The sequence below is a fragment of the Botryllus schlosseri genome, chromosome 7, assembly GCF_051294905.1.
Source record: "Botryllus schlosseri isolate E-star chromosome 7, Bs_hap1, whole genome shotgun sequence".
NCBI lineage: Eukaryota > Metazoa > Chordata > Ascidiacea > Stolidobranchia > Styelidae > Botryllus > Botryllus schlosseri.
In genome coordinates, this window is record NC_137242.1 from 12,145,546 (window position 1) to 12,160,074 (window position 14,529).

At 39.8% G+C, this 14,529-nt stretch overlaps 1 protein-coding gene and 1 long non-coding RNA gene across 3 annotated transcripts in view; both read left to right on the forward strand.

Moving 5' to 3' along the window:
• Positions 1 to 14,529, forward strand: part of LOC145442215 (uncharacterized) — a 49,048-nt gene that overhangs the window by 13,169 nt on the left and 21,350 nt on the right. The gene's annotated exons all lie outside the window — the stretch shown is intronic.
• On the forward strand, positions 842 to 10,371 carry LOC145442228 (uncharacterized). Of its 2 annotated transcripts, XR_013915981.1 has the most exons (7): positions 842 to 2,056; positions 2,550 to 2,687; positions 4,479 to 4,543; positions 7,394 to 7,498; positions 8,333 to 8,390; positions 8,752 to 8,829; positions 10,200 to 10,371. It is a non-coding gene; the product is annotated as an uncharacterized LOC145442228 (long non-coding RNA). The 2 variants fall into 2 exon arrangements; XR_013915980.1 differs by having other exon boundaries at positions 842 to 2,687; positions 8,752 to 10,371.

Here is a 14,529-nt window from a genome sequence, read left to right on the forward strand (position 1 = left end):
ATTTTCAACATTCACAACGGAAGGCTGGATATTTCGAGCAAACTTTTGTAACAAAGAAAGTAAAATGTATGTGATTTTCAAGGTGCATGGTTGTGTAGTGTTGATTATTTTATGCTGCCATCGCCATGCATCGAGTGGCCCGCAGTTGAAATGCAATATATTTCAACCAAAGATGTTCTGAAAATTGTAATAAACGAAAAAGGTTCACAGTGCAGAACCTACGAAGGTTCGTTTATAAACGTGAGCCTCTAAATTTCAGAGGTTCACACACAGAACGCGAATGTGAACCTCACGTTCACACCATCCCTACTGCCCCTTCACCCAAATTCATTCGCGGCCAATGTTGGAAGATGGCGACTATGTGCTGAGTAACAGCAATTATGGAATTATGAACTCGTCAACCTCCGTTTATCAAGACCCGGGGTGGCCAACCTTTCTGCTATTCACGGCCGCATTTCGATTGTTGTTGTCGTTGCTTGAGGTATTCATGGTGTTTGTCGACTACTATGGTCATTCACACCAAACCGATTTTTTTCATTTATATTCCGTATTTCGATTACTCATGTAACCTATACGGCTGCATTCCAGGACATAGTCGTAAGGAACTAGCTGGGCGCCTAATACCCATCTTAATCTGTCCATGCCCATTTCTGGTGAACTCCGCACAAATCTATTTTCCCCTATCGGCTTACTATACGCACCGAAATTGGGAGTGGTCATGGTATTGGATTGGTTATGGTGACGCCATCCGCGAAAATTATCTCAGATTCACGAATGAATTTCGTCATTAATATTAGCAGTTTCACCTATTACACTGTAAAAAATAACCGTGGGTTTCGGGGTGGAATAGGAGTGGATAGGAATAATCCACTGTAATGCAGGAGTGTACCTTTTTGTTCCACCCCGGTTTAGAGTGGAATAGGCGTGGATTGTTGCTCCTACCCCTGCATTACGGTGGATGACATCCTGCCACCCTGGATTAAGCATGGTACGGCGACCCACCCCTGATCAATAAAGGAAACAAATATGTTTCCGCTAGGATCATTCGAATCACCTGCGCTGTATATGTACGCGCGAGATGCTTGCACGGCGTTGATGTCGCTAGATTGAATGCATATGTGCTCAAAGTCTCTGCTGGTGCAAATCAACATATCCGGCCGGCAGGACTGACAGAAATATCATTTATCGATACAGAGAGAGCAGTAGTGATAGAATATTTATCGGTCAACCGTGCAAATCAGCACCATTAAAGAGGAATTAAATGAGTTAAAGGAAGATATAATAGTTTGTTCATTTCAAAATTTAGCAGTGAGCTTATATCAGGAATCGCAACATCGTTTTTGTTTTAAACTCACAATAACTCACAAACTTATACAATGAAATTTAGGCGATATACCGATCTACCGTATAAAGTTTGATCTAAAATTCTAATATCGTTGTGCACGTGCACGGTATCGAGATAATATTATTCCAAATTACCGTAATGTAACGCCTCAGTTATTTGCGCGCCGATCCCACGAAATCAGCTGTGTTTCCGCGGGAACCAAATGGAATCGGCAAACACCTTTCAACCACCGAGTTTTATAAATAGAGATGAGCTAATGGTTCGACTTACATCTTACCGTCATATTCGATCAACTTCTGCTCTGCACTCAATAATGATAGTTATAATACTCATTTAATGACTGTAGGAAGTGGCACGCACACAAAGCGAAGATACTAATATCTGATGCTGATTGATGAGCCAGGTCGGTTACGCTTTAGTGATCAGCAATCGAGGCCCTAAAGCGAGAAACGGAATGCGGAAGCTGAAAGATCGAAGCCGGGAAAGATGGCGAATATGTCTTGCAGTTTTACTGTGAGGCGAATTTCTTATCCAATCTGCACAGGGCAATAGTTGTACGCTTTAGAATATGAGTCCGGTTAATCCTGTTAATGCTTGCGTTATGAATGCATTCTGTTCTCGCTGGCCTGTACCGGTTATGGTATTTGCTCTGTTGTTTCTGACGACGGTCGGACGCCATATTGGACTTTACATTACGTGAAGAAAGAGAAGGTGAGACGACAATGCACTCCTGAGTGTATTTTGCATGCTTCTAATTTGCCTTTTAAAATTTTCATGCTTGAGTTAGAGTCATTGAGTCAGATTTGTTCGTTTGCATTATATAGTTGATAACAAATATTATAGAAGTTACTGCAATACAATGTCATTTTCTAGTATGAAACCATTCTGGTATATCCAGTATGGAATTGGTGTCGGCAGCACACTTAATTGGTCGTCTGGCAGGCTGAATATCACTATCATGAAAATTCGACTGGTTTACCAAGTCACCGTAAAAGCTACGGTATGAATTATACCTGCTCCAGCCATAGCAGTCACCACAGACGTTGGTAATGGGAACACGGGAGTGTGGGCATTGTGCTATTATATTTCACGTGTATGAATGCGAGTGCGCGCAATAAAATTATAAAACATAAATTCGATCTCCTAATAAAATTTTCATTCAGGCCCAGTGCATATTTCAAAATATGACTGCTTTGCTTTGTAGAAAGCTGTTTCGACTTATGTACCTGAAGGGAAATAAGCGAGATAAACGCGGTTCGAAATATCCTGATCCTCCTACCATGGTTGATAGAATGAAGCGGACATTGATATCACGAGGAGACAAAATGTGGAAATCTTATGGGTATGTTCTTCTCTTTCTGCTATCTATGTATTTGTTCGAATAAAGCTGTTGATTGTGACAGAAGCTGTGATCTCTTCAAATATTTGTGCCAAGTAGTTAATCTCTATCTATTAATTGCCTCTCATGATATATAGTATTCATAAGTCATGCTGAAATTGCATGGCAATCGAAATCAGGCCATGCCTCAATACGTGCACCGTTTTTTATCTAAAGAAATACGTGCATATGAAACGACACGTCGATGCACACTTCGATTATTGCAACGAGTTGTTGGTAAATTTTAATCACGGCCAAAATAAATATTCTCGTGGCAGTACAAGTCTTTGAGAGGTAAGGACAATGTCGTCTTCAGGTTTAAGGGCTCGGAACCCCTCTTTTAAAAATCATCAAATTTAAGTAACTGTCAAGCCGGTGGCCAATATCACTCGCAAATTCTATGTACCCGACTCGAAATCTTGAATTGGTGATACGTTAATTAATGAAAGAGCATAGCAGACACGGCACCGCCCATTTCAAAACGCAGTTTTCAAATACGCATTGTCTTCCTGATCTACGTCGCGAAATGAACTGTTGAGAATGTGACAATTAAAAATTCGAATTACAAACAACGCCATAGGTATCCACGTTCTTGATCGATAAGTATAGCTCTGTTTGGTCGCGGCGATAAAATGTGTACATACGTGTAACGCAACGTTATGTTGACGTCGAATACTTTTAGGAGTCGAAAAGTATTTAGATTTTCGTAATCAGTGTGACAGTCACATTCGATTTACATTAGTTGTAAAAAATTCTAAGCTACATATGAATTGCGTTATCAAGGGTGAGGCTTGTCCCGTCTGTTATATACCTCTCGTTTCGACCCTTATTTCCAAACAATAAATACCAGATTTTACTGAAAAAATATGGCGCACACGAGGAATCCCATGCAGTGAGCTTAGATTAGTGCTGCCATGACGTCATGAATTTTCAATTGTGACGTAACAGTTGATTGACATGTATAGCTCTTTGGGAATTTGGATGGAAAAAAATAGGGCCAATATGGCTCTTCGGACAAGAAAGGTTCCCGGCCACTGCTTTATTGGCTAGTCTAGTCAATATGCATGTTTTTGTGTATGTTGGACCCTTAATCTTTTTTGTTATATTAACAGACACCCAAGTATGGACACCCTGTCATCTGCTTCAATATGGCGAATGAAGAGTGGGCAGTCGGTTTTGAAGCGGAACGTGTGACACAAATACACATCATTCATGAGGTATTGGCAGTGATGATATCAATTCATTGAGTATTCAACCAGCTATTTTTTACCCAAGTTTATAAAATCTCCGACTTTCATGTCAAATAATTTTCATAAGCCGTGATTTGCTCTGTATTGATTAGTCATCAAAATCAGATGTGGCACCCATTTGAAACCTCCTTAGCAAACAAAGCACTTGCTCTATAGCAGGGGTGGCCAACCTTTTCAGCTATCTATGTATTTGTTCCAATAAAGCTGTTGATTTTGACAGAAGCCGTGATCTCTTCAAATATTTGTACTAAGTAGTTAATCTCAATCTATTAATTGCCTCTCGTGATATATAGTGTTCATTAGTCATGCTGCAATTGCATGGCAATCAAAATCAGGCCATGCCTCAATACGTGCACCGTTTTTGATTAAAGAATTACGTGCTTAAGAAACAACACGTCGATGCACTTCTCTTTGATATGCTGTATCTTGTAATAAGTTAATGTTCATCTGCATGTATTAAGTGATAAACTTTGACTCAATAATATATTTTGTGATTGTGTTACAGCATCTCCAAATCTAGACTGGATTGTTTCTATACCTACCATTCTGCATGAAAGATATGTTGATCAGGTACGTGTCAAATAATCTTTGTTTTTATTTTGCCAAGGTTTACATTTGATTCTGATGGTTTATAATTTAAGAGAAGTGTTTTGCAACGTTTTGACCTTGCGGAGCGGTACAACCTAAGAACAAATTTGTATGGGAATGAATCACCATTGGCATTATACTGCCGCAATGCAACCATTGGAATAAGTTCAATGTTGATGATTAAAAACGGTCTCCACTTTCACCTGGCTGCCGAATCAGCATATATGTATTTTGGCTGGAAATTGCGGCTATACCATTACTTTCGTCGTTTGGCAGGTCTACTTATGGTGAGCGATACGACAATTTTTTGCGTCAATACTATATTCATATTGTGTCTGAAAAAAGCAATGCCCGGCCCAAGCTTGATCATACCCTATATTTCATATGCTGATTAAGAGCTTCTTGGAGGTACAGAACTTCAATATACAATTAAATAGTATATTCATATTGAAATGAACCCGAATATTTTCGGCTGACACTCGTCAGGGGTAATCGTCAGCAACTAGTAGAGAATTGGAAAGAACATTGTATATCAACAATCGTATCACAAAATATGACGTCACCAGCATGAAATTTCGAATGAGAGAACGTTCAATGTACTATTTTTAGGTGATACACGAACTCCTTTTGTTGACAGAGTTTTGGTTGGTGTATTTTGATAAAAGTTGATTCCAAGGCACACAAATGGAATTGTGAACGACCTCGACCTACGATTCGAAATCGGTCGTCTCGATAATTATTCGCACAAATCGGATTATCCAACAGATGTTTGCCGATGGCAGAATTAATGGCCTTTGATCGATCAGCATCAATCTTAAGTGGATGAGTTAAGGGTGAGCTTTTCACATCGCGTGACGCACGTGTTCTGATAAATCTGGGGACATGCTGGTTTATGCGGTCCTGCAGACGTCTTGACGTTCTTCCCACGTAGCCACAATCACAGTGGCACCTATATTCGTACACTACATTACTTTGTTGAAGTGCAGGAAGCACGTCTTTGCGTGTTGAAGGGAGCAGTTGTGTTGTTGTAAAAATCACATTGGTTTTGACTGTATCGTAACATTTACCGACAGCAGAAATCAATTGTTTTTCAAAGCGGGTGGAAATGGGGCCAATCCAAGGTAGATGGATATAAACATCTTTTATTGTTCGTGCGGTGGGCTCTGCTCGTTTTTCTGCGTTGAATTGCGTTAATTTCCTCTCCATGCCGCGGCTGATGACGTGTTCAGGGTAACCGTTATCAAGTAAGATTTTTCGGATGTAGTCAAGTTCTAAACTCAGTTTGTTACCCGAACATATCATCAACGCTCTATGCACGAGTGTGCCTATGAGGTTAATTTTTCTGCGCCGAGGACTAAATGAATTCCAGCGGAGGTATTGGCCTGTGAATGTCGGTTTTCTGAAAACAGACGTTTCAAATTTGTTGGTATTGCGCTTTTCAACTAATACGTCCAGAAATGATAACGAGTTATTGCGTTCTTTTTCTATTGTGAATTGCAAGGCCGGGTGAAGCGAGTTTAAGCGAATGAGAAATTGGTCACACTCCGATTCATTCCTGAAAATGACAAATGTATCATCTACGTATCGGCGGTACAATAGTGGTTTGGCGGACTCACGCTGGGACAGAAGCTCGCCCTCGTAATACCCTACGAAAATGTTGGCCAAAATAGGTCCCAGGGGACTACCCATGGCTAAGCCGTCTATTTGGCGAAACATGACCTCACCTCGTTAAAGCTAAATTCCACGCAGCAAACATCTGTTGGATAATCCGATTTGTGCGAATAATTATCGAGACGACCGATTTCGAATCGTAGGTCGAGGTCGTTCACAATTCCATTTGTGTGCCTTGGAATCAACTTTTATCAAAATACACCAACCAAAACTCTGTCAACAAAAGGAGTTCGTGTATCACCTAAAAATAGTACATTGAACGTTCTCTCATTCGAAATTTCATGCTGGTGACGTCATATTTTGTGATACGATTGTTGATATACAATGTTCTTTCCAATTCTCTACTAGTTGCTGACGATTACCCCTGACGAGTGTCAGCCGAAAATATTCGGGTTCATTTCAATATGAATATACTATTTAATATGCTGATTACTATATAGCAGTGGTCTGGAACATATGGCTCACGACCCATGGCTCTTTTGGGTATAAGATATGGCTCTTTGCGAAATATTGATTTTTCTATTGAATTGATCAATATTACAACGAGTTGTTATAAAATTTTAATCACGGTTAAAATAATTATTCTCGTGGCAGTACAAACATGTCTTTGAGGGGTAAAGACAATGTCATCTTCAGGTTTAGTGGCTCGGACCCCCTCTTTTCAAAATCATCAAATTTAAGTTACTGTCACGCCGGCGGCCAATATCACGCGCGAATATTATGTACCTGACTTGAAATCTTGAATTTCACACTACGTTGATTAATCAAAGAGCATAGCAGACAGGGCGCCACCCATTTCGAAGCTACATATGAATTGCGTTATCAAGGGTGAGGCTTGGCCCGTCTGTTCTATTTTCTATACGTCTCGTTTCAACCTTTATTTCCGAAGAATAAATACCAGATTTTACTGTAGAAATATGGCGCACAGGAGGAATCCCATGCAGCGAGCTCGAATTAGTGTTACCATGACGTCATGAATTTTCAATTGTGACTTAACAGTTGATTGTTATGTATGGCTCTTTGAGAGTTGAGATGGAAAAAATAGGGACATATATGGCTCTTCGGACAAAAAAGTTCCCGACCACTGCTATATAGGCTAGTCTAGTCGATATGTATGTTAGTGGGTATGTTTGACCTGATTCTTTTTTGTTATATTAACAGACGCCCAAGTATGGACACCCTGTCATTTGCTTCAATATGGCGAATGAAGAGTGGACTGTCAGTTTTGAAGCGGAACGCGTGACACAAATACACAGCATTCATGAGGTATTGGCAGTGATGATGTCAATTCATTGAGAATTGATAATGCAATTTTTGACCCAAGATTATAAAATCTCTGACTTTCATGTCTATTAATTTTCATAAGCCGTGATTGGCTCTGTATTGATTAGTCATCAAAATCAGATATGGTACCTATTTGATACCTCCTTAGCTAACAAAGCACTTGCTCTATAGCAGGGGTGGCCAACCTTTTCAGCCAAATAGCCGCATGAAATTTACGAACCATTGCGCGGGCCGCTTGAATGTTGATGTCCTTTTTTCGCCGCCCTGGAGTAATCTGGAGTAAACCAGATTATGTAACGTTAAAAATAGAACTTATATTACTACGTGTCAAAATCGATAACAATAAGCCATCTGCTAGCTATTGACGTAGCCAGGAGCCAGGCACGTTTTCGTAGATCTTAGTACGGTATATGACCATAAAGTAGAATATTTCACAGCGGATTTATTTTACTTGGAATTTTTCTTACCCCTTTACACGATTTATGGTCACTTGATTTCTTGCGCCGAATTTACAGAAACGAGTTCAACTATATTCGAAAATATTAGAGAACGTGACCCGTGTCTTCCAACAAGCAATTTCACATTTGCACTTGCAGAAAGATAGTCGGTGATGGCACCGTTGCACAAAATGACTGGCGCATGTTCGCCGAAATCTTCGATATTGATATGTCCAAAAGTGACACGCGCAATGGTTTGTTGGATTATTGTGGCCCTGTGTCGAAAAGGCTGGTCGCCCCTGAACCGTTGAAAGATTACAGCAATGTAATTAGGTAGTAAACTAGCTCCCCGCAGTAACTAACTCTGTATTTTTCACAGAATCTCGGATACCGGCCGTTTTTCATGAAAGTATAACCACTTCCTATTGATTGATCAGGTACGAAGCTCATCAATGTTATTTGCATATGAATCGATTTGCAACTCCACTAAGTAAATTATGCACCATTGGTATTTTATTGCCGCAACTAATATAATTCGTAAATTCGTTCAATGTTGGCGACTAAAAAAAGATCGCCACTTTCACCTGGCTGCCAAATCTGCATCTTTTATTCCAGCTGTACCAAGCTTAATTTTTTTCCAGAATCCATGGTTTGCTCCGTATATTTTGACTGACTCTCCATTTATGTGTCACAAATGAATTGTCTGCCATCAATGTGATCACAGCTATGTTGTCATCAACTAGTGAACTTGCTCCCCGCAGTACCCAACTCCTGACCTTATTATTATATTTTTTACAGAATCTCAATGTAGATTGGATGGTCGCAGTACCCGCCGTTTTTCACGAGCAGTATGGCCACTTCCTATTGATTGATCAGGTACGAAGTTCATCATTGCTGAATTAGCATCTGAATCCATTACCAACTCCTATGTAAATTACGCACCAATGGCATTTTATTGCAATAACTAACATAATTCGTTCAATGTTGGTGACAAAAAAAAAGATAGCAATTTTCACCTGACTGCATAATCTGCTTAGTTTATTCCAGCGATTCTCAAACTGTGTGTCACGGATTTTGAACAAAAAACCTTGTATAATATTCAATATAAGCAAAATGTTCACACGAACCTGAACCTTTCAGGGTTCTTGATCTTACCATCCCTTTATTCACGTTGTTCTGTTGATGTGAGCTCTGGGAGTTTTACTAGTAATGAAGCGAAACTGCCTCATGATTTTCTGAAGTATTTTGAGGATTTGCGAACCCCCTGAAAATGCTTCGTCGACCCTCTGTTGAGAACCACTGGTCTAGAATCACCTTACATCTCAACAATCTACTTTTCAAGTTCTGCTTTAAACAAAATATGCCTGATCATGCTCTTTATGTTTCATGGGCTGATTACCAGTGTTGGGATGACTCGAGTCACCTTTTTCATATGACTTGACTTGACTCGAGTCACTTGAGACGTAATCATACATCTGACTTCGAAAAGGCAACTTGACTCGAATCACTTAGGACGTAATCATACATCTTACTTTGAAAAGGCAACTTGACTTGACTTGAGTCACTTGAGACGTAATCATACATCTTACTTCGAAAAGGCAAATTGACTTGAATTTGGACTTGACTCGAGTCACTTAAGCCGTAATCATACATCTTACTTCAAAAAGGCAAATTGACTTGAATTCTGACTTGACTTGACTCGGATCACTTAAGACGTAATCATACATCTTACTTCGAAAAGGCAAATGGACTTGAATTCTGGCTTGACTCGAGTCACTTGAGACGTAATCATACACCTTACTTCGAGAAGGCAAATTGACTTGAATTCTGACTTGACTTGACTCGGATCACTTAAGACGTAATCATACATCTTACTTCGAAAAGGCAAATTGACTTGAATTCTGGCTTGACTCGAGTCACTTAAGCCGTAATCACACACCTTACTTCGAAAAGGCAAATTGACTTGAATTCTGGCTTGACTCGAGTCACTTGAGACGTAATCATACACCTTACTTCGAAAAGGCAAATTGACTTGAATTCTGACTTGACTTGACTCGGATCACTTATGACGTAATCATACATCTTACTTCGAAAAGGCAAATTGACTTGAATTCTGGCTTGACTCGAGTCCAAATGACTCGTCACTCGTAGGTGGTGGCTTGATCCCAACGCTGCTGATTACTAAAAGTCTGCCTGTGTGATGTGCTGTGTGGATTTGACCTAATTCTTTTTTAATATAATAACAGACACCCAAACACGGAAATGGATACCCTGTCATTCGTTTCGATACGACGAATGAAGAGTGGGCAGTCAGCTTTGAAGGGAACACGTGACACAAATACGCAGCTTTCGTGAGGCATTGGCGGTGATTTATGTCAGCATGCATAACGAATACTTAATAAACCTTATAAACACCGATATGGCATTCCTGGTATATAACAGTGCAGCATGAATAGGCGTTTGACAAAGATATGGGTTGGTATTGGTAACCGGAGATTAAGCGTTTGATGAAGATATTCGGGCAGGATATAGGTTGCTATGCCTTGGTTTGACTTTTGTGGAGCATATCTCAAGGTTGATATATCCGGATAGGTAAGGGTTATATCCGGATAGGGGTGGTTAGACCAGTCTACCCTGTGGCGTGGTTAGACCAGTCTACCCTGTGGCGTGGGTAGACCAGTCCACCCTACCCTTCTGATTATGGGGTGGCATTTTGAACCACCTCTAGGGGTGGGCCCAGTTTTTACAGTGTACTATCACACATTGATCCTTTCTCGACCCATGTGATCAGATTCGCCGTTAGAGTTGATGGAGGGGTGTTTTCGAAAATTTAGGGCAAATTATAAATGATGATGCAACATCTGGTGGGCCAATTGTCATTAGTAACTATGTTGAATGATGTTATTTCCTGATCTCACATCAGCATTGTCGGCATAGTGGAAAGATATTGGAATCGACCAAACGTACCTGTAGAGAATTTCTTTCATGAGGAGCACGAGATTCCGAGTTGATGTTTCTATATGCGGCGCATCATGTTCCTCTGCTGTCCGCATCTGTACTGTGGGTCTCAGATTTAAAAGGAGGTTATATACTACATAAAAATCGCTGTAGTAGGGTGGCGCTTCGAAAAGATGCTTCGACTGATCTGATACCTTGTCTGCCAAGTTCGCATCCCTTAATGCTGAAGAAATGAACTTAAATTTTCAGACATGAGTCGCCGATTGCATGCGGTTACTTTTCCTTCTCGTAACAGTCATTGGTATTAATTTTCGTCCCCGCGACCCCAAGAGAATAAGCAAACGACCCCATGGGTGTCGCGACTTCTAGGTTGGAAACCCCTTCATTAGAGCATGCGGTCGCATCCCCTTAAACCACTGCAGTCTATACACCTAAATTAGTTACGTCCGTGATTGTGTCATAGCATGGTTCATTGATATATGCGTTAGTGTAAGTTTGGTTGGAATAAGGCCCGCTTGAATACCGCCAATATCCAGAGGTGGTCAGTAACGAAGTACTTCTACTTTTTCGAAGTACTCAAGTAGTTTTCCTCTACTTCTGCTACTTACTCAAGTAGATCTGTTTTTCGCTACTTCTACTTCTACTTGGTATTATTTTGTGAACTACTTACTTACTTTTCGCTATTTTCAGTTTGTCAAGTAGAAGTAGTTTAATCCCCCAATAGGAAAGATAGCCTAAGGAATTTGGGGCTGTTATCAAGTGGTACCAACATTTTACTATCATAAAAGTCATGTAATATCCAAAATCTTCGTTGCGCTTCGCGCACAGTAGATATGGTGTGACACATATATGTGTTAACGAAAGTGTCGCTGAATATAATTTAGATAGCGGGTTGCGTGGTTCCTTTCACACCGCATTGTCACCTAGACCAAATATTTCATCACAGTAATTATGGCCCCCCATAATATTTGAAACTATCGTTTCGCAATCTAGCAATAACCTATTATACCTAGCAGCCTATGACGTGTCCAAATCTGGAAAAGTAGACTTTGACTTTTTTTAACGTTATACCTGTTTTAGCAGACCACCGTTTTGAAACTTTCTGGACAAAAGACATGAAATATACTTTCCGCTTTTTCGTATTTTTTTTTTAAATTACGAGTATTATACGTTGAGTTCTAATAAAAGTTTCAGTTCTTTTGTATGGAAAACATACATGTTGAAATATAAAAGCAAGTGCACCCATGCCTTATATTTTCCGAAAATAAAGCTATACGCTATATCTATATGGCATTTTTACGATCTGCCATATTTTTCATTAACGTTTACTAATCGCGCAAAATGTTACAGCCGTTTCCGACACAACTTGTCAGTATTGTTCTTCGACTTAACTAGGGGCCTTATAATATGGGGGAGGGCGCGTTTCCATGATATTCTATAAAACGGGGTGTTTGAGTAATCAAAGAATTAGTATTGCATTCCATATCTACACTATCATTTACATCCCATGATATGGAAGACTGCTTATTCTGTAAAAATTTAAAACCTCCTGGGATGCATCAATATGAATCAAGCTCTCTACACCTTACTCATAGCTCAATTTGCAGCTTTTGACAGTCCATGCGAACGATTTACGATTGTTTTCAAAACTACTTACTTACTTGAGTAGATTTAAAGTCAGTCAATTCTACTTCTACTTCAAGTAGTTTTAGATTGCTTGTGAAATAAGTACTTCTACTTGTACTTGAGTAGATTTTTCCGTCACTACTTCTACTTCTACTTGAGTAGCTTTCTTGACTACTTTGACCACCTCTGCCAATATCCAGTTATGGAAACTAGAACCTGTTAGAACAGTCATATCAATAGACCAACTCATTAAAGCAATGACGACTGTCATAACAGTATCGTCATAATATCTGTTTCCGTCCCATCGCTCTTTTGAATGAATTCCTATTCTAACAGCTAGGACATGAGCCTATATTTTATACCACCATGCAGGTAGTGGCCTAAGAGCATATGCTTCCGCCCCTGGCTTTCGGTGAAAATACCGCCTCAAGTAGACTGTAGCAACTTATGAAATAGTTTCATGCTCAAGCAATCTCTTCTATAAAAGTATTTACAAATAATGTGCCGCGTCTCAGATGTTCTATATTGCTTGAGAAAGAAGTCTCACTGTCTTAGCGTTAGGCCAGATATAAAAGACAAAAATTGGTGAACAAATGTATAAGGCAAATAAAAGACCAGTAATAGCCGCCTCAAAATTGAATTTTTCGAGCATTCGCCGAAGCAAAATCTGCGATGATATCTTCAAAATCAAGTTTTTAAATGAAGTCTCTTTCTATAGACAGAACCGATACAGCTGATAGCCGATCATCATTCATGGTAGAACGTTAATATACGATTTCATCATTTGTAGCTTTGATAAACTCCTCTCACAGCTGGCAATTGCATGAAACACCAATGGTTTGATAAAATTTCAGACACAAACATAAATACGGTGCCGAATCAAGTAGGTGTGATTTAGCTAACTACTGTAAAACATCAAACGCCGTTGCATTACGATCAAACGTAGTTTCACTGCTTCGCACCAGCGTCTTAAATCTGTCAATCCATCTGTCACGCGCAACATATAATCGAAAACAACCTCCGATTCCAGTCTGGACTCGTAACAAATTATCTTCTGATTAGCCATATCTCTATGCTGTATGTACTGTGCAGCCTCATTTTACCGCTCCTTGAAGCAGACTTGGACAACTAGATATAATTCCAGTTGTCTAATTTCACTAAATTACAGCGAAATGCCAGTAATATAATTTCAATCTAATTTGTGAAATGTTTGTATGCTCTAATTGTAATTCTAATCTAATTTGTGAAATGTAGGCTACTTATGCTCTAGTTCTAATCCTAGTCTTGTTTGTGAAATGTTCCATATTACATTCCTCGAATTTTTCATTGTTATGGAGATAGGCATTGGGACGCAACAATGCTATCTGGCGAAACGAGAGAGTAGCTCAAGAGAAAAAGAGCCATACAGCATTGTTCAGCATTGTTGCGTCCCAATGCCAATTTCCATAACAATGAAAAATTCGAGGCTGATTGGGGGAGTTCCAGGGCCACGAGCGGAATAAAATTTATATGTTCGTAATCAGTGCAGAGTCAGCTTTCGATTGATACCCGTTTTACCAAATTTAATGCTCGACAAGCCGGTCAAAAATGACCGTCAAATTGCCTGTAGCCAAATGGAAATTGTGACGTGATACAATTTCACTGAGGCGTGAGATTTACCTGTGTCGACACCATATAGGACACTATGCTTACACCGTACGTACAGTCATAGTAGTTATTGTGACGAATAATAGCCATGAGGGCATAATAGCTTGTAGTCTGCCAACAACATGCTAGTTTCGATCAAAAACAGAACGACAGCAAAGAAAAAGAGATAGTTAACACAGGCTTATTCACATTCATGCCCTCAACTACACCAGAAAAAGAGGATGATTGCTTCAGCATGTGTAAATACTTTATTTCTCATTCTTCCGAAATCACAAATCTGATCGCCGCAAAATGTGACCTCGCGAGCCGCGTGTTAGCGACCCCTTTTATCGTGCAAAACGAGCG